Here is an 18,239-nt window from a genome sequence, read left to right on the forward strand (position 1 = left end):
GCATTTTCCAAAGTCTACTCCAGCAAGATGAGACCTTTTTTTTGGTGGTGGTGGTACTGGGTATGGAACTCAGGGCCTCATATTTACCATGCAAGTGATCTCCCACTTGAGCTATAGCTCCAGTCCAGGTGAGGCTTTTTAGTGTGTTTATGTTCCTTCTCTTTCCCTCCCGATCCTTAGGTTTTGCAGTAACAATCTGTGGTTATAGATTCCATCGATTATTAAATTTGTTGTTGCATAAAATCTCTTCCATTACAAAACTTTTTTAATAAGCTGCATTAGAGGTTTGTAACAGTTATTTAGAGTTAAGTTCACAATAGCTATTTAGATTTAAGCTTTACCTGGTTCATGGCTCACCATTATTTCTGGTATATTTTGTCTTTCCCTGTCTCTGTATTCTTGCTTAACTTTTGTTTGGGTGGGTGATTTCTTCTAGTAATGGTTTTAAAACATGGAATGTCGTCACAAAGTCACCTGCGCCCTCATCACCTGTCCAATGGCCATTCGTATTGCAGAAGAGGAACCAACTCCAACACCTCAGTGACTCGCTGGAGACTAGAGAGAAAGCAATGCGAGAGCCAGGGTTGGAGTCAGACCTCGTGGGATGGAAGCTAATACAATTTGAGGATAATTTTGCATGTGTGTCTCGGTGCTGAGGCTTGGAATCAGGGCCTAGGTGCTGCCCCTGAGCTTTTCCACTCAAGGCTGGTGCTCTACCACTTGAGCCACAGCTCCACTTCCAGATTTTTGGTAGTTAATTGGAGGTAAGACTCTCACAGGCTCTCCTGCCCAGACTGGTTTTACACCATCTGAGTAGCTAGGAACTTGGGAGATTAAAAAAGGAGGTGGGGGAGGATGTAAAATTATGGATGAAAGTTAAGCAACCCTTAATCAAAATGTCTGGAATCAGTCTCGTTTTGGATTTTTTTTTCAGATTATGGAATATTTAAGCAGATATAATGTGATATCTTGAGGATGAGACCCTAATCTAAACATGAAATTCATCTAAGTTTTCTCTCCACCTTATTTGCATAGCCTAAAGTAATTTTATACAGTATTTTTCAGTATCCCTGTGCTTTGACAGGGTCCACCACAAAAAGATCAGGGGTGGGATTTTCCACTTGAAGCATTATGTGGATGCTCAGAAAGCTCTGAGTTTGGGAACGTTTCAGAATTTGGGGTTTGGGATTGGAGATGTTCGTTCAACCTGTACAAAATTAGATAGGAAAGTGAATATTTACCTAGGACAAGGGAAAATATATCACACCATCCAGGAAAAAAATGACATATTTTAAAACATAAGTGACTGCCTAGCACACTTCTAAGTACTTTTAATAAATACCTCTAAAATACATTTCCCTCAGATGATTAGAAGAGTTTTCCACAGACTAGTTTCTGGCTCTGTGCATTCCATACCTGTTTTTCCTGTTCATCTTCTACTGCCCTTACATTTTCAGGGCCACGTGCCACAAACACATGGCATGACCTCTGGAGATAACACCAGGCTGTCATCTCCTGTACACTAAGATGGCTACCACGGTTTCCCTACACAGAGGATCTGACAGTGACATTCAGTTCAGCCGCCTGGCCAGATTCTGAAATGCCAGTGCACACTCATTGAGCCACAAGGGAGGTTGCAGTGGGGAAAAAAAGTGGGGGGGTGTTGGAGTGTCTTGCTTTTTCAAATTCCATTGAATATGATCGTGCAGACCATTGGTGATGGTCATCTCAGAACATTTGCCTGGTGCAGAGTCGGCCTCTGGGGTGAGTTCAGAGCTGGAGATGAGAGGAGGTTTTCCCTTGTTCTTGAAGTCTTTTGGACTGGCTAGGAGAGGTGTGGGCTTCGGAGGGGCAAGGGAGGTGGAGAAGGGAGACAGGGGCTCCCAGAGATTATGGGTCTCTAGGGAGCCGTGCCTCCCCCCCCCCACCCCGCTTATGTCGTCTCTGCTCAATGAAGAACCCCCAGAACTGTGTCTGTGACCTCATTGTCCCTCTACCCTGCACCCAGAAGGGTTGAGTGAGGTGGGGGGGGGAGTATTCCGTGTTAACCCTCCCTGACAGATTCTAGATTCTGCTGGTGGTCAAGTCCCAGAGCTGACACCCTAATCCCGGCCCCAAGTTCCTCCTTCTGTAGAAGCTGCAAAGCTCTAAGGCGGGCAGACAGCCCCCGGGGACTGGGGAGCCAGGAGCCCCGGTGAGCACGCTGACCCCACCCCCACCCCAGGATGGAGAACGCAGGGGCACCCTCACCATCGTCTGGGAGTGCTCAACTCCTGTCCCTTCTCGTGCCTTTGTGCGGGCCCCTGGCTTTCCCCACCACACTCACTGACGGTGTAGTTCTCCACTTGAGGAAGGCCCAGCTCCAAGGCTGCCACCTCCAGGGAGGAAGCCTGGGGCCTGCAGTGGGGGCAGGTAGCAATATCCTTTGGAATCCGGTTAAAGATATGGACTTTATGTTATTTACTTTTTGTTTTTTGCTGTTCCTGAGGCTTAAACTCAGAGCCTGGGTGCTGTCCTTGAGCTTTTGTGCTCAAGGCTAGCAAGCATTCTACCACTTGAACCACAGCTCCACTTTCAGCTTTTTTGTGTATGTGTAATTTATTGGAGATAAGAGCCCTACATTCTTTCCTGTCTGGGCTGTCTTTGAATTTTAATCCTCAGATCTGAGCCTCCTAGGTAGAAAATTATAGCTGGGAGCCAGTGGCTCATGCCTGTAATCCTAGCTACTCAGAAAGATAAGATCCAAGGATCTTGGTTTGAAGCCAGTCTGGGCAGACAAATCAATGAGATTCTTATCTCCCATTAACCAGCAAAAAGCTGAAAGTGGAGGTGTGGCTCAAGTGGTAGAGCACCAGGCGTGAGAAAAAAAGAAAAAAAGCCAGGAGATAGCATGAGGCCCTGAGTTCAAGCCCCAGGATACACACATACACACACACACACGCACACACACACGCACACACACACACACACCACAACACAAGAAAGAAAATTATAACCCACATGACATGAGTACAATTGTGCCAATGATTTCAGAAGTTGAAGATGCTCTAACGTTCAAGTGTAGCGCTCCCCCAAACACAGTACCTGAGGTTAAACCCTTCAGGGAGTGACAAGAGAGCTGTTTTAGACAGTCAGATCTGAGTTCGCACCTCAGTCTCTCCTTCACGGAGGCCTTGGACACATAACTTGATTCGGCACGCGATTTGCTCACCTGGAAGGTGAGGTTGGCCCGGCTCATCTCCCATACCTGCAAGGTATGCAGACAGGTAAGATCGCATACTATCTAGAGTCCCAGCACCTGAGGATCAGAACTTGCAAGTTTCCTTCCCTTCTCTCCCCAAAAAGATTTGATGAGCACAGCCAGCAGGGAAGAGGGAGAGGGGCCGTGCAGACAGACGGAGGAGGAGCCCGGCTTTGCCCTGCCCCCGGCCGGCCGCAGCACATCCCCTAATCTCTCCTCCCCTGTCGGCCCGGGCGCAGCTGGCCCCGTCTTATCTCTCCCCACAGCCAGCTTGGGACAGCTTTTCTCTACCAGATTTACATTTTTATTGATTTTTCTTTCTCCCTTCCAGAGCATTCCCTGCCTTCTGCTTCCCCTTTGGCTATCAAATGGGTTTGCCCCCAGGAAACAGCAATTCTGGGGTGGGCCTGGAAGAGATGGGTCAAGGATGGATTTATTTCCCACTCATTCATTCATTCACCTACCCAACCAACCAACACATCCTACTAGTCTGCCTTGTGCCTCACGCTGGCACCGCTTGGAGACACAGCCAGGTGCTAGAACAGTCCACACACACCCCACCCCCCCGCAAACTCCTTGAGGAAGCAGACAAGCTTCCTTTCCAGGAAAGGAAAGAAGAGGGAGTCCTGGGATCTCCCTCAGGCCAGTGGGGAAGGGCTCTTGGAGACAGCCCTAGCAGAGCTGGCTTAAAGATCAGGCAGGACTTCCCCAGGTGGAGAAGGTAGGAACGGCAGGAGGACCAACAGGGCAAGCAGACAGATGGAGAGCAAGATGTGTTGGGGATATGATGACTACAGCAATGTGACCCAAGTCCCCTTTGTGAGCAGAACAATCAGCAGAGGGAGGGATAGACAGCAGGGACCAAACCTGGAGTTCCAGCTGAAGGCTTTGGATGCCTTCCTGAGGGCAAGGAGGAGCCCTTGAAGCATTGATTGATGGATTATTCCATTGACTGGTTATTTTAAGCAGGGAATGACAGGACAAGATTTGTGTTTTAGAAAGGCTTCTGGCTGCACCAAGGGGGGGCTCAGAGTAGAAGAGCAAAGCAGAGTCCAGGAGCTCATGCAAGAAGCTGAAGCAATAATGGAGGGAAGTAGGAGACCTTGGACCAGATCAGAAGCATCACAGAAATGGGACATCTAGGCTGAGCCCTGAAAGATGAGTAGAAACACAGCCAATGGAAGTGGAAAGGGTGTCCAGGCTGAAGAATCCGCAGAGATAAAGGGCAGGCACAGAGAAAGCTCCCAGCCAGCTGGGAAATGTCCACTAGTTCTGTGGCGTTGCAGCTGGTCTTCGACAGCATGGGAAAGGCCAGGTTGAAGAAGTGGGATGGTGTCTCGATGTTGTTCAGGGTCCTTGGACTCCTGAACCTGGATGCAAGCAGAGAGAAGAGCCAGAGGAAGCAGCATGAGGCTCGGTCCTCTCCTTGCGAAAAAGCAAATCTCTGCATGTTCAAAACACTTACTATGGTTTCCTAGAGGAGGCAGGAAGGTATTCTTCCCGGGTAGCAGAGAGAGAAACTGCGGTCCAGAAAGTGCAGAAACTTAACCAAGGTCACTCTAGAGCCTAAATAACCCCTCTTCAAGACACCACTTTGCACCAGCCACTAGTGGCTCATGATGAATCCTAGCTACTCAAGAGGCTGAGATCTGAGGATAGAGGTTCACAAGAGCCCAAGTAGAAAAGTCTGAAAGACTCTCATCTCCAATTAACCACCAAAAAGCCTGAAGTGGAACTGTAACGCAAGTAATAGAGCACCAGCTTTGGCAAAAAAAAGCTAATGGACAGTGCCCTGGTCCTGATTTCAAGCCCCAGTACTGGGATGATTAAAAAAAAAAAAAAGGGCTGGGGATATAGCCTAGTGGCAAGAGTGCCTGCCTCGGATACACGAGGCCCTAGGTTCGATTCCCCAGCACCACATATACAGAAAAAATGGCCAGAAGCGGCGCTGTGGCTCAAGAGGCAGAGTGCTAGCCTTGAGCGGGAAGAAGCCAGGGACAGTGCTCAGGCCCTGAGTCCAAGGCCCAGGACTGGCCAAAAAAACAAAAACAAAACAACAAAAAAAAAAAGTGGGCTGGGGATATAGCCTAGTGGCAAGAGTGCCTGCCTCGGATACAGGAGGCCCTAGGTTCGATTCCCCAGCACCACACAGAAAACGGCCAGAAGCGGCACTGTGGCTCAAGTGGCAGAGTGCTAGCCTTGAGCGGGAAGAAGCCAGGGACAGTGCTCAGGCCCTGAGTCCAAGGCCCAGGACTGGCCAAAAAAAAAGTGGTTGGGGCTGCGAATGTGGCTTAGTGGTAGAGTGCTTGTTTAGCATGCATGAAGCCCTGGGTTTGGTTCCTCAGCACCACATATACAGAAAAATCCGGAAGTACTGCTATGACTCAAGTGGTAGAGTGCTGGCCTTGAGCAAAAGGAAGCCAGGGACAGTGCTCAGGCTCTGAGTCCAAGCCCCAGTGGTTCTATTAAGTCTACTTGTCTCTGAATCACACACATAATGCTAACTAATTAAGATGGAATGAAAAAGAGGTGGAGGGTGCACAGGAACATGTTAGAGAGACCGTGTGTGTGTGTGTGTGTGTGTGTGTGTGTGTGTGTGTGTGTGTGTGGGGGAGGGGATTGTTACCAATCCTAGAGCTTGAACTCAGGGGTTGGCACTGTACCTGAAATTATTTTTCTCAAAGCTAGAGCTCTACCACTTGAGCCACAGTGCCACTTCTGGCTTTTTCTTCACACTGGACATTCTAGCTGAGGAAGAACAGCCTGGTGTTCTCTACCTTGGAACCCAAAAGGAAAAGCAAAAGGAAAATCCCAGCTCTGCCATTTAGCGGGCATGGGAAGTTACTATCCTCAGCTGAGTACTGTTGTTATTGTTGTTTTTTATCTGAAAAAGAGAAGAGCAAATTTCCACCATCAAAACTGCCATGAAGATCAAATGTGGTGATGCAACTCTATAGTAATCTATTGCCAAGTTATAGGAGCTTAAAACAGCCACCTTTTTTATGTCCCGCAGTTCCTGAGGGTCAAGAACTTCCCATGTAGGTTAGCTGGGATGTACTTGCTCAGGATTTCTAGAGGTCGCAGTCGTGTGCTAGCCAGAGGTACAGCCATCAGAAGACTCAACAGAGCCAGGTGTGGTAGTTTGGCCTGTAATCACAGCTCTTGGGAAGAGGAAACAGGAGAATCATGAGCTCAAAGCCAGACTGGGCTATGATGCCTTGTTTTGGTGGTTGCTGCCATTGTTGTTGTTTTAAATAGTTTGGGCTCAACAGGAGCTGGAAAATCCACACCCAAGTTGACAGTCAGCCTCTTGTCATGGCAGCAAACTTCCCCTTAGGGTGAAAGGCCAAAGAAAAGAGAAATGCGGTACCAAAATGGAAGTCACATAGTGGTAGTAGTAGTAGTAGTATTGTTATTATTGTTAAGAGGTCCTACAATTCCACAAGTCTCATGAAGTGTTTTATAACTTAATTTTATAGAAGCGTCATCCTATAGCTTTTGCCATCTTCTGGTGCAATGTGGGAGAGACATGATTCTAGGAAGTGTAGGTCATTGGCAGCCATGAGAACAATGTCTCCATACAGTAGCTATGTATTCACTAGCATCTGCTATTATTCTCATCATGATCACAGCTTGACTGAGATGAGAAGATTTCAACATAAGACGATGAGAAAATTTGGCAAATGAGGCACTGCTCACTTGTATGCTAGAAGAGGATTGCTAAAGAATGGGATGGCAACCAGGGAAGACTTCCTGGAAATGGTGGAGAGCAGATAGGGGTAATCCCATGAGAAGACAGGCAAGTGCGCTAGGCATCGTTGGTTTCCTTCCCACCAGATGTGGAGAATGATCTGCCACAGGGATGACCAAGTTTGCAAAGACCATGCCTTCCACTTGGCCAGTGAGGAGATCTAAGAATAGACACATGACTCATTTTGGCCAATGAGATGGCAGTGTTAGCCTTCTGGGCAAGCTTTGCTCCTGAATGGGAGAGGGTCTGAGAGACAGGACTCTTTTCAACACTATATTGCTTCTTCATGCTTGTGAGGACAACACTCTTCATGCCAGCCACCTTGTAATCCCAAGGACAAATCCTACCCAAGCGTAGAAGGTGAAAAGCTTACACTGCCAGATGCTTTGTCTGTCTTCCTTCTTAAGGAAACTACCTGCCACTTTAAGACAGGTTGTCTCTTTCTTGCATCCTGATTCAGCAAGCAAGAATCCCAAGTCCCTCTGGGGTGACTTCTCTTTTCTCAGAAAGATAGAGGCAAGAGTAGATGAGGAAAGGGCTGGGAGGCAGGAGTCCTTGGTCTAACCCCAGCTCTGCCTCTGTGCGGCTCTCTAATCTTGAGCAAGTCCCTGCCCCCACTAGGCCTCCAATAATTATAGCTAATATTTATTGACTGCTTGCTGTGTGCCAAGCACTCTACAAAGAGCTTCTCTTGCATTATCTCGTTTATCCTCACATCAACTCTATTATGTCAGTTATTACTATTCTTTTTATTTTATGGATATGGAGACTAGGGCCCAGAGACATGAGGTTATATAGATAATCAGGGCTGGGTTACTGGATTCCAAATTCATCTTTGTCTCTCTCCAAAGTTCAGGCTCCTGGCTTTAATGCTGGAGTCCCTAGCATTAAGAGGATGTCTCCGGACAAGGTGACTTCTAATGGCCTCCCCAGCTCAAGTACTCCTTGATTTGCTGTCCCACTTCTAGCTAGATGATCAACAAGCAAGCTTATCCCTGAGAAGAAAGATATAAGGGCTGTCTTTAACCATCTGAAAAGCTGTCATATGAGCAAGAGATTAGACTTGCTCAGTGTAGCTCAGAGGACATGAACTGGACCAGTGCAGAAACAATACTGATAGAGTACAACTTACGTAAGGAAGAACTTTCTAGCTTCCATTTGGCAGAGGCAATAGCAATGCCCAGAGGTAATGATGCCCCTGTCATCAAGGTTATTCAAGCCTGTGTGTGATAAGTCTTTGTCAGAAGTTTGGCATTGACTAGTGATGAAACTGAATGGCTTAAGACTTGTGGTAGGATTAAATGAGACAAGAAGACAATGTTCCCAGGAGTACAATACGTATAAATAAGGGGAGGTCAATAAATTGTTGGGAATTTTTTACTTTTGACACTAAAATTCTTGGGTTTTAAGTTTCTCTAATATGGATTTTTTTTCCCTTTGGTGCTGACATTCTGCACTTCTGTCATTTTAACCAGATAGTTTCCCAGGTTCTTGCTTAAATTATATGCGTTTAATACTCTAACCTTCCATATAATTGCATGACTCAAAAAGCTGAGAAGCGTGTGATTTTGTAATTTAAGTCTTCAGCTTTTAACATATTATAATTGTTGTTGTTATTAAGTGGTTGTACAAAGGGGTTACAATTCCCAACCTTCAAGTTAAACAGCTCATTGTTTAAATAATGTGCACTGGAGACGATGAATAGTCTTTAGCTTTAACAACTGAAGATTCAATGACGGGTCTCCAGTGGCCTCAGCCCCCCTCATGCTGAGCTCCTCCCTCGGCCCATCCCCCACCCCAGCCTCAGGCTCCCGATTCCCAGGAATCATCCTCCCAGATCCCTCCCACACTCTCTCTCTCTCTGCTGCCTCACTGCTGCGAGCACCCCCACTCCCTACATGTTGGATGGCTCCTTAAACAAGAGCCTCCACACAAGCCCGGCTCAGACTTAGTTCAAAGGGGATGCATAAGAGAACAAGAAGTCTTGGTCATAGTTGTGTGTGTGTGTGTGTGTGTGTGTGTGTGTATGGTGTGTGTGCTGGTCCTGGGGCTTGAACTCAGGGCCTGAGCACTGTTCTTGAGCTATTGAGCTCAAGATAGTGCTCTACCGCTTGAGCCACCACCCCACTTCCAAGAGAACCAGGTCTCTTGCTATTCTTTCCTGCTTGTCCCCCTCCCCCTGGAGTGTTGTTGTTTTGTTTTTATTTTATTGAGGCACGATTTTGAGGCCACTGATGGCCTCAAACTCACAATCCTCTTCCCTCTGTATCCCAAATGCTAAATTATGGGAATACACCACCATGCTTGTCTTCTTTAAACCTTGCTAAAACTAACCTCTACTGGGAAACCTTCCATAATTGACACTGCATATCTGATACCAATAAACTCAATTAATTACAAGTGTAAAGCTCTGAGTCCTGGAGTTGGTTATTGTGCATGCCTGTAATTTATCTGAATATCTTGTCTTCCTGTCTGTGGATGAGTTTTTTCTCCTAATTTAAAAAGTTTTCTCCTCAACCAGATGGGGATTTTTCCAGAGGAAGTCTGTGACTTCCCTATCAGACTGGAGGCTGTGTGCTGATATGGGCCACATCGTGCTTCAGTTCCAGTTGGGGGCTGAATAATGAATGCTCCCCCACCAGATCAATCAACTCCCAGACATGCCTCATGTCTCCGCCATTGGGCTGAGGATTGCATGAAATCAGAAGGCACACTTCCTCTTCACGGAACGAGGTCCTCAAGGTCAAAGACAGTGCTTCCACCCACAGATTGAGCAAGAAATCTAAGGCTCTCCCTCTGTACACTCCTCCAGTCTTAGCTCAGCATTCACCATAAAAAAGCGGCGTTCCCTAAAACAGACAGACACATTTTTTTTAAGATCCAGGAAGCAGAGGAGTAGCTTAACGCTCTTCAAGCACGTCTAGACCCTCTCTTAATCTACCCTGAGCCCTCTCTTCTCCTAAAAGTAACCATCTCTGCAGGGAGGGGTCTTCTCCCATCCCCTCCCAGAAACTCAGAGCGCGCAAGGATGCCAGCACCTTGGACAGCGCCCAACCTATTATCCTCGGAGCCAGCGGAAGCAAAGCTCTCCAACTCCCTCAGCCTCTGGGTGATGGATTTCCTCATTTCTCAATTTGATTAAAGCCCAGTAGATAACCAGAGCGCCTTGTTCCCTTCTCTTCTCTCTTCCTGATGAACATAATTAACTCTGTTAGGCTGGGGATACTTGCTCTTACACACTGCCTGCCCAGCCCCCATGCGGGCATGAATCAGTAAGACACAGACAAACGCTTGGGAGACTCACAGATTTCTTCTAGCACAATGAGGGGGGCGGGGGGCCAGAGGGGGGAAGCGCTGTTCAAGATATATAGAGGCTGTGAGGGCCGGAGGGGGAGAAGCGCTGTTCAAGATATATAGAGGCTGTGAGTGGAGAGGGAAATGTGGTAGTGGAGTAAAGAAATTGGAGGCCCAGGAATTTGGAGTTTAGTCCTGACTTTGCCCCTAATCAAGATAGGTTCTAGATCTAGAAGTCATATGCCATTTCAGAGCCTTTTTTCTTTTTCCCATTTTCAAGGTGAGGATGTTAGACTAGACTATCTAAATTGCTGTGTTCCATGTTAGAGACATAGGGAAAGAGTCTCATCAAAGGTCACACCGCTGGCTCAACCCATGGCTTCTAGCTCCTACCCTAATGCTATTTCTCCTGTATGGCACGTACACAGACTGCCTTGCCTAGGGATGAAGGATTGAGAAGTTGAAGACAAATAGGAATGTATTTATTGGTAGTGGTATTCAGGCTGGGCTCTGGTGGCTCATGCTTATAATCCTAGCTACACAGGAGGCTGAGATCTTAGGATCACAGTTCAAAGCCAGCCCAGGCATGAAAGTCTCTGAGACTCTTATCTCCAATTAACTACCAGAAAACCGGAAGTGGCACTGTGGCTCCAAGTGGTAGAGTGCTAGCCTTGAGCTGAAGAGCTCAGGGACAGCGCCCAGGCCCAGAGTTCAAGCCCCACAACCAAAAAGAAAAAGAAAGAAAGACAGGAAGGAAGGAAGGAAGGAAGGAAGGAAGGAAGGAAGGAAGGAAGGAAGGAAGGAAGGAAGGAAGGAAGGAAGGAAGGAAGGAAAGACGTTCAGGATATGTAGAAATGCTTATCTCTCTGAGAACAGAGGACATAGCATAAATCATTAAGATTGGGGGGAAAGGACCCCCTGATAAAAAAAATTCATCCTCAAACTCATATAAGCCCAGAGATGTTTTGAAATTTTTTCCCAAGACTACCCAGCAAGGTAACTGTAGAATTCTCTTTAAAAGGGCGAATTCTTAGCCTAATCAAGTATTGGAATCCCCTGTAAGAAAAGGAAGAACGGAATAGTATAAATCAGTCAATACATATTTGGTTTTTATAGCTTGCCCAGATCTCTGACAGGATTCTTGGCAGGGGAAAGAAGAATAAAACATGAACTGTGCTCTCTAGGCTTTGTTGTGCTGCTTCTTCTACTTGGAAGTACTTCCAGCAAGCCTATGCATTCAAATACTGCGCTTCCAGCTAGACTCCATTCTGTCTCCCTGCCAGGAAAGCCTCATACCCTCAGTCAGAACCCACTTCTTCCTTCTCTGAATGGCCAACACATTCTCTGTGTTCTTTACTTATTTGGTATTTAGCACAACTTACTTTATCTGCTCCTACCCACCCCCTAAAATGAGAGAGAAAGAGAGCGAAAAAACTGAGAGTATATTTTATTTTTATTTATTTTGAGCCTGTACTGAGGCTTAAACTCTGGGCCTGGGTACTGTCCCTCAGACTTTTCACTCAAGGCTAGTGCTCCATTGGATGTACTTTCCTGCCTGGGCTGTCTTTGAATCTCAGTCCTCAGATCTCAGTCTCCTGGGTGACTATAATTACAAACATGAGCCACTGATGCCAGGTTTAGGAAGCATTTTATTGGGCTTGGAGGCATAGCTTGGTGGTAGAGTGCCAGTCAATGATGAAAGCATCAAATACCATGTTCAAATCCCAGTCTCAAACAAACAAACAAACAAAAATGAGCCAGGCACCAGTGGCTCATGCCTGTAATCCTAGCTACTCAGGAGGCTGAGATTTGAGGATCCAGGTTCAAAGCCAGCCTGGGCAGGAAAGTCCATGAGACTCTTATCTCCTCCAATAAACTGCTCAGAAAAAGGTAGACAGGGAGCTGTGGCTCAAGTGGTAGAGTGCTGGCTTTGAACAAAATAAGCTCGGGGCAGAGACCAGGACCAGAGTTCAAGCCCCACGACAGGGGAAAAAGGTGTTTTATCCAACTTTGAGTTTCCCACAATATCCAACACAAGGTTAAACATGCAACAGAACCTCCATAAGTATTGGACAGACGGATGGATATAGGCGGCTGGGAGAGAGAGAAGACAAAGGGATAAACATAGAGTTGAGTGAGGGATACATGCAAAGATTAGCAGGTTAAGGGATGGATAGAGAAAGAAGTATACAACTGAAGAGAGTGCTAGAAAGAGGACACAAAGTAAATGGACTGGCAGATGGGTTGGTGGATGCAAAGGGAAGCTATGGGCAGATGTATAAGTAGACCAGAAGGTTGGCAAGTAGATTGATTAATACAGAGTGGCATAGTTGGGTGGGTGAATGAGTAGAGAGAGAGTTGTATTAGTATAATAATTCTCAGGGAAGGTGGAGTGAAGAGCAATGGAGGAAAAGCATGGAGTCATTCCTAATATCACAGAGGGTTTGTTCATGGACACTTCATTTCTAGTGCCAGAAAAATGACTGTAGGGGTTTGCTGACTCTGCTTAAGCTGAGTCAAAAATGTTAAGTGCTAAAGTCTCGATAATTTCAGGCTGCACAATGGAAATCTAATAACAAAATCAAAATGACAGATGGTCTTGCCCTGACCTGAGCAGTTCACACTGTCTTGGAGTCCGATGTGCTCTGTGCATTTGGAGAGGTGAAGACATTCATGGCTTGTGCACAAATGAGATACAGTAGGAGATTATATAGCAAGTCCACCAAATGAGGAACTGGTGGAAGAGCCAGGGTTGTTCTTCCTGGAGAAGACACTCGAGGAGTATCCTGTGGTCCTACAGGTGGAGTTGTCTCCCAGGGTACCCACAAGGCATCTTTATTCCATGTGAGAAAAGACATTTCCAAGCAGAGTTCTCACACAAGGAAGGTACATTCCTGGGGGCATGAGTTTCTTGTCCCTAAGGGTACCCAGTAAACCTTGGTTATCAAGGAAGCTGCAAAGTAGACTAGTTTCATGTGGAAAGTAAATTAGGGTCTCTTCCTACCCTAAAATTAAACCATCTGTTCATCTCTGAATTCATCAACAAATTAGGTTTGTCTGAGCCTTGTGCTCAAATCGAAATGCAGGGGTTTCTGCATTCTGAGGGCTTGGGTAGAACTGAGAGACAGGGACTCTTATTAGACACCGCCCCCCCCCCCATTTTCTCTACATGTAAGACTGGGACTTAAGGAAGGAAGAACTAATGAAAATGCCTTTTCATACTCCCAAATGACTAGGGAGGAGGATCAGAGCCACTCAGAGCCAATCCGTGACCCAGATTCCCTGTAATTAATGCACCTACGTCACTGACGTGTTGGCTCCTGGTCAACACCATCTCCTCTACCCTGGCCTAGCTCTCTGTATGAGGAGATTAAATCAATTAGGAGGAGGAGGAGATCTGGCTGGCTCTGGTTGGGGAAAACGGATAATTCACTTATGTAACAGGGGATTGCGCTGTGGGGTGGATCTCAGACCCCACACCTTTGCAGGGGGCTCCTGAACCTGAAAATGGGTGTGAACAGAAAAAGGGAGTCCAGGGTAGGGGGGAGCTGGGAGACCACGTGCCTGTCATCCCTCTGTAGAGATGCCTCTATTCTCTGGGCTGGAAAAATCACTATCCTCTCCCCCCGCCCACGAGGGTGTCCTAACCACCAGGGTCTCCCCTCGGCCTGCCCTTCAGAGCCTTAACCTCTGTCACTGTGCCTGCTGACTCCAAGGGGTGGGGTGAAGAGAGAGAAAAGCACGAACGTCCTGGTGCCCTCCATGCCGGGTCCTAGCTGGGCACTGGAGGCACAGAGAACAAGAGGGCCAGTTTCTCCAAGAGGGGTGCCTCGTGGGGGGTGGGGGTGGGGTGGGGGTGCAGACCCACAGTGCTCCCTGTCAAGTGGCACAGCGGAGTTCTGTGTGGGCAGAGGGAGGAAGGGCACGGCCAGGGAGCCCACCCGGGCCGGTCCCAGGAAGCTTCCCAGAGGAGGCAGTGCTGTGTTCACCGAGCCATAAAGGAGGGATGGATTAGAGGGAGCTCATCAGGCTGGCCTGGTTGAGGGAGGGCTTCGAGTGGAGGGAACAGTCTGTACAAAGGCAGGGTGATGAGACAGCCCGGCACCCAGGCAGAGAGCCACGAGCACTCCTGTGGATAGAGGCAGAGTCTAGGCAGGGACCCCGGGACACGCAGTGCCTCTGGACAGGGGAAGCCGGCCCCTGGGTGCTGGCTCTGGGTACCTCCTCATCAACTGAAGTGGAAGCCAGCGTTGGTGAGCGAGGGCTTCAGGAGCGATGGTGACAGGCCGGACTGCTACCTGGCGAAGGGGACAAGGCGAAGACTGAGAGGTGCCAAGGCCAAGCAGGCCAGGGCAGCGTCTTGAATGACACACAAGGTCTTTATCTTGAGCTGCGTTGTCCTCTAGGAAACATGAGAGTACTGAGGTCAGAGGGGAAGGAGATGAGCTCCAAGTGCTTAAGCTGCTCAAATCCCGGGGTTTATAACCTGGAGGCTCAAAAGCCTGAGGAGTTCAAGTGGATCCCCCCACACGCTGCCTGCTCAAAGGCTCAAAGGAAACCCTCCTCCGGCTCTCTTCATCCCCCACCTCTCCCTCCTCTCGGAGCCTCCTCCTCAGACCGACTGGGTTGTTGGGGGAGGCACGGGTCTGTTCTCTGTCTAAAAGGCCAGCTCTGAGCACAGTACAACCAGGACTTTCTTCCCAGAGGTTTTCTGCATTAAGAACATGAACTAGGTGAAGTTAGTGCTCAAATTCACTCTATTGCTGAAGAGATTTAAGAATTAACCTTGTGGTAGTTGCAAGCAACAGAATCTGCCTCGGGCTAAACAGAACGAGGAGACACAAACCGCTTCTAGGCAGCTGAGAAGGGATGCGAGTACTGGAGGGAGAGCCAAGTAGCGGTGGCCGGCTTCTCAGACACGTTCATACCCCAGCAGCGGCGGCACCAGTGCCTCGGCCTCCGGACGTCAGGTGACTGAGCTGCGGGGAGACCCAAGCACACGTGAACTCCAGTGACACTTCCTGAAATCCCAAGCCCCGAGGGAGGCACCCAGTTGGCCAAATTACCAAAGGATGGAACTGGGAGGGTATCTGGCTGCCCTTGACTTTGAGGTGGGAGGGAGGGTCCTACTTTCCACAAGAACGCACCTAGTGAGAGAGCCACCCAAACTTCAAAACAGTGGAACGGTCCTAGACAAGGAAAAAAGTGTGGCAAACCTCTGCTGTACGTTTATTTAAGACCCAAGTGCTGGATGAAACACCCAAAGTTCTGTATGCGCAATATTTTAAAGCAATTCTTCAAGATAGATAAGGATTAATTTTATTTTACAGCTGAGGAAATTGAGGTCAAGAGAGGAGAGACAACATTTGCAAAGTCTCTTGGCTAGAAAGTGATGGAACCAGGATTTGAACACAGGAAAGTTTTTGCTGTTGTTGTTGTTGTTGCCGTCACTGTTATTGTTAATAAATGCATTATGCTTCCCCTTCCCGGGTTATGATTTGAATGCATCCATACATTAAAGAAAAGGCGTGGGTCAGAGAAAAATGACTGACAGTAAATACTGCAATGTGTTTGCACCAAGGCAATTGCAATGGGAGGGTAATGAGTAATACTTCCCCTGATTTTATATTTTTCTGCATTTTCCTTTATTTCTTAGCAAAGAGCATATTTTAGCTTAATAATTAAAAGAGAGAGGGGCTGGGAGTATGGCCTAGTGGTAGAGTTCTTGCCTCATACATAAAGCCCTGGGTTCGATTCCCCAGCACCACATACATAGAAAATGGCCAGAAGTGGTGCTGTGACTCAAGTGGAAGAGTGCTAGCCTTGAGCAAAAAGAAGCCAGGGACAGTGCTCAGGCTCTGAGTTCAAGGCCCAGGACTGGCAGAAGGAAGAAAGGAAGGAAGGAAGGGAGGGAGGGAGGAAGGAAGGGAAGAGAGAAGAAAGGAAAAGAAAAGAAGTAATACATTTAAAGTAGTTCTAAAGATTTTAACAGTATTAGCATAATTGGGGGGGGGAATATGCCTAAGAAAAAATTGGAAGCAAATTTGTCAAGCAGATGTTGTTTGTATTCACATTCTTGTCTTTAAATTTTCTATAGTGTACATTCTAGGTAGATGAAAGATAAAATAACTTCAGTGCCTGTGCCCGCACTGGGCTTTGAACCAAGGGTCTGGGGCCTCGTGCTCTGCTCTTTCACTCATGCTGGTGCTCTACCACTTGAGTCGCTGCTCCACCTCTAGCTTTGTGCTGGTTAATTGGAGATAAGTTTCACAGACTTTTTCTGCTAGCTTCAAGCCTTGCGCCTCAGATCTCCGCTTCCTGACTAGTTATAAATCACAGGGATGAGCCACCAGTTCCTAGCTTACGTTTTGTTTTGAAACCAAGCATAGGCATTGTATGAATGGAGCGACGGTGTTGCTATGTCCTGGTCCTTCCATGTTCTCGGAGTCAGAGCTCCGGAAGCAGGAGCCGCTTCCCCAGTGCTTGCTGTCCTAGTGGCTTCCTTATCTCAGGCCTAGCACCAAGACAGGGCAGGAACAGCCACACCGTTTGTAACAGTCGCCGTGTTATCAGCCCTTCCGGAGCTCTGAGATTTCAACTCCAGTGGCCCCTTTTATCTCTGGTTTCCCAGGCCTTGAGGTGCACTTTCCCCATGGTGAATGGGGCCGGGCTGCCCACTGTGAATTGTTAGATCCTCCAAGACCCCTGCAGTTCTCTTGCCTAAGCTACAGGGCCTGTGCCCCTCCCCTCCTTCCACTACTGCACCCTAAGTGCCACGGATGGACAGAGGATGGAGACTGGAGTCTGTCTAGTTCCCAGTCTTCAGCCTCAGGAACTCCAGGCTAATGGAGGAACTATTCTCCATGTTAGGGATTCCGTCCATCAGATGAAGGACACTGTGTTTGTTTTCCAGGAGCTCAGTGTGACAGGGAGACGGGACGGAAGATGCCGGGGCTTATCAGCACAGGAAGAAGCCGATCTCAGCCAACCTTGACTCCTGAAGCCTCTTCCTCAGGCCCCACGCCACCCATCTCCCTGGGCCAAGAGGGACACAGCCCTGGTCATGGCCTCCCTGGTCTCCAAAGCCTGCTGGCTCCACCCTCTTTTTCACCCACCCCCCCAAGCATAAGAAAATTTCTTGGTGTCCTATTTGCCCTCTGGCAAGTTGCTACCCTTCTCTGCTAGTTAGTATTTTTTTTTCCAGAAAAATCTAACAAGCTAGCTAATCTCCATGGCCTTTCAGCCTAGTGAGTACATTCTGTGTAACTCTTGGTCAAGGCCCACCCCGTCCCTGCCGCCCTCCTTCTGGCCAGTCCCTAGGATCTCCAGGCTCCGCCACATCGCCTTTGGTAGCCCAGTGCCCCAGCGCGGGTGCCGAGTGGCACGGGGGCGGCTGGGGAGGGGCAGGGCCCAGGCTGAGGTGGAAGAGGCCAGGCGGGGCAGGCAGCCAGCCCAGCAACCCCAGCCGGAGCTACCTCAGCAGCTTCCGCAGCCACACTTGGGTACTAGCCCCAGCTACTACCCAAGGAAAGGCACGCTGCTGAGGTCAGCACCACCTTTAGAAACCTTTGAGGAGGAGGGAGAGGAGGAGAAGGCTGCAGAGAACTTGAACCCAAGCCCTTGGCCCGGGGACAAGGGGAAAGCGTGCTTTCTCTTCCCCAAGGATGGTGACTTGAGTTCTGGACGTGTAGACTTCAGAGCTGAGCACATCTCCGGAGGATACCTGCCAGAGAGAGCGATGACTCCCCTCCTCCCCGGGGGATGGCAGCCTGCGTGGGCATGCTGCCCGGGGCAGCAGCTCACTCCTCCTGAAGCAGTCATTCCACTGGTAGTTCAGGGGTCAGTCATCAAGCTGTTCCCGTGCTAGGATCTGCGGATTCAGGGGCAAATACGGCCCCTGTTCTCGAGGAGCTGGCACTCCATCAGGGACAGAAGACACCAAGCCCACACTTG

Source organism: Perognathus longimembris, chromosome 13, assembly GCF_023159225.1.
Source record: "Perognathus longimembris pacificus isolate PPM17 chromosome 13, ASM2315922v1, whole genome shotgun sequence".
Classification (NCBI taxonomy): Eukaryota; Metazoa; Chordata; class Mammalia; order Rodentia; family Heteromyidae; genus Perognathus; species Perognathus longimembris.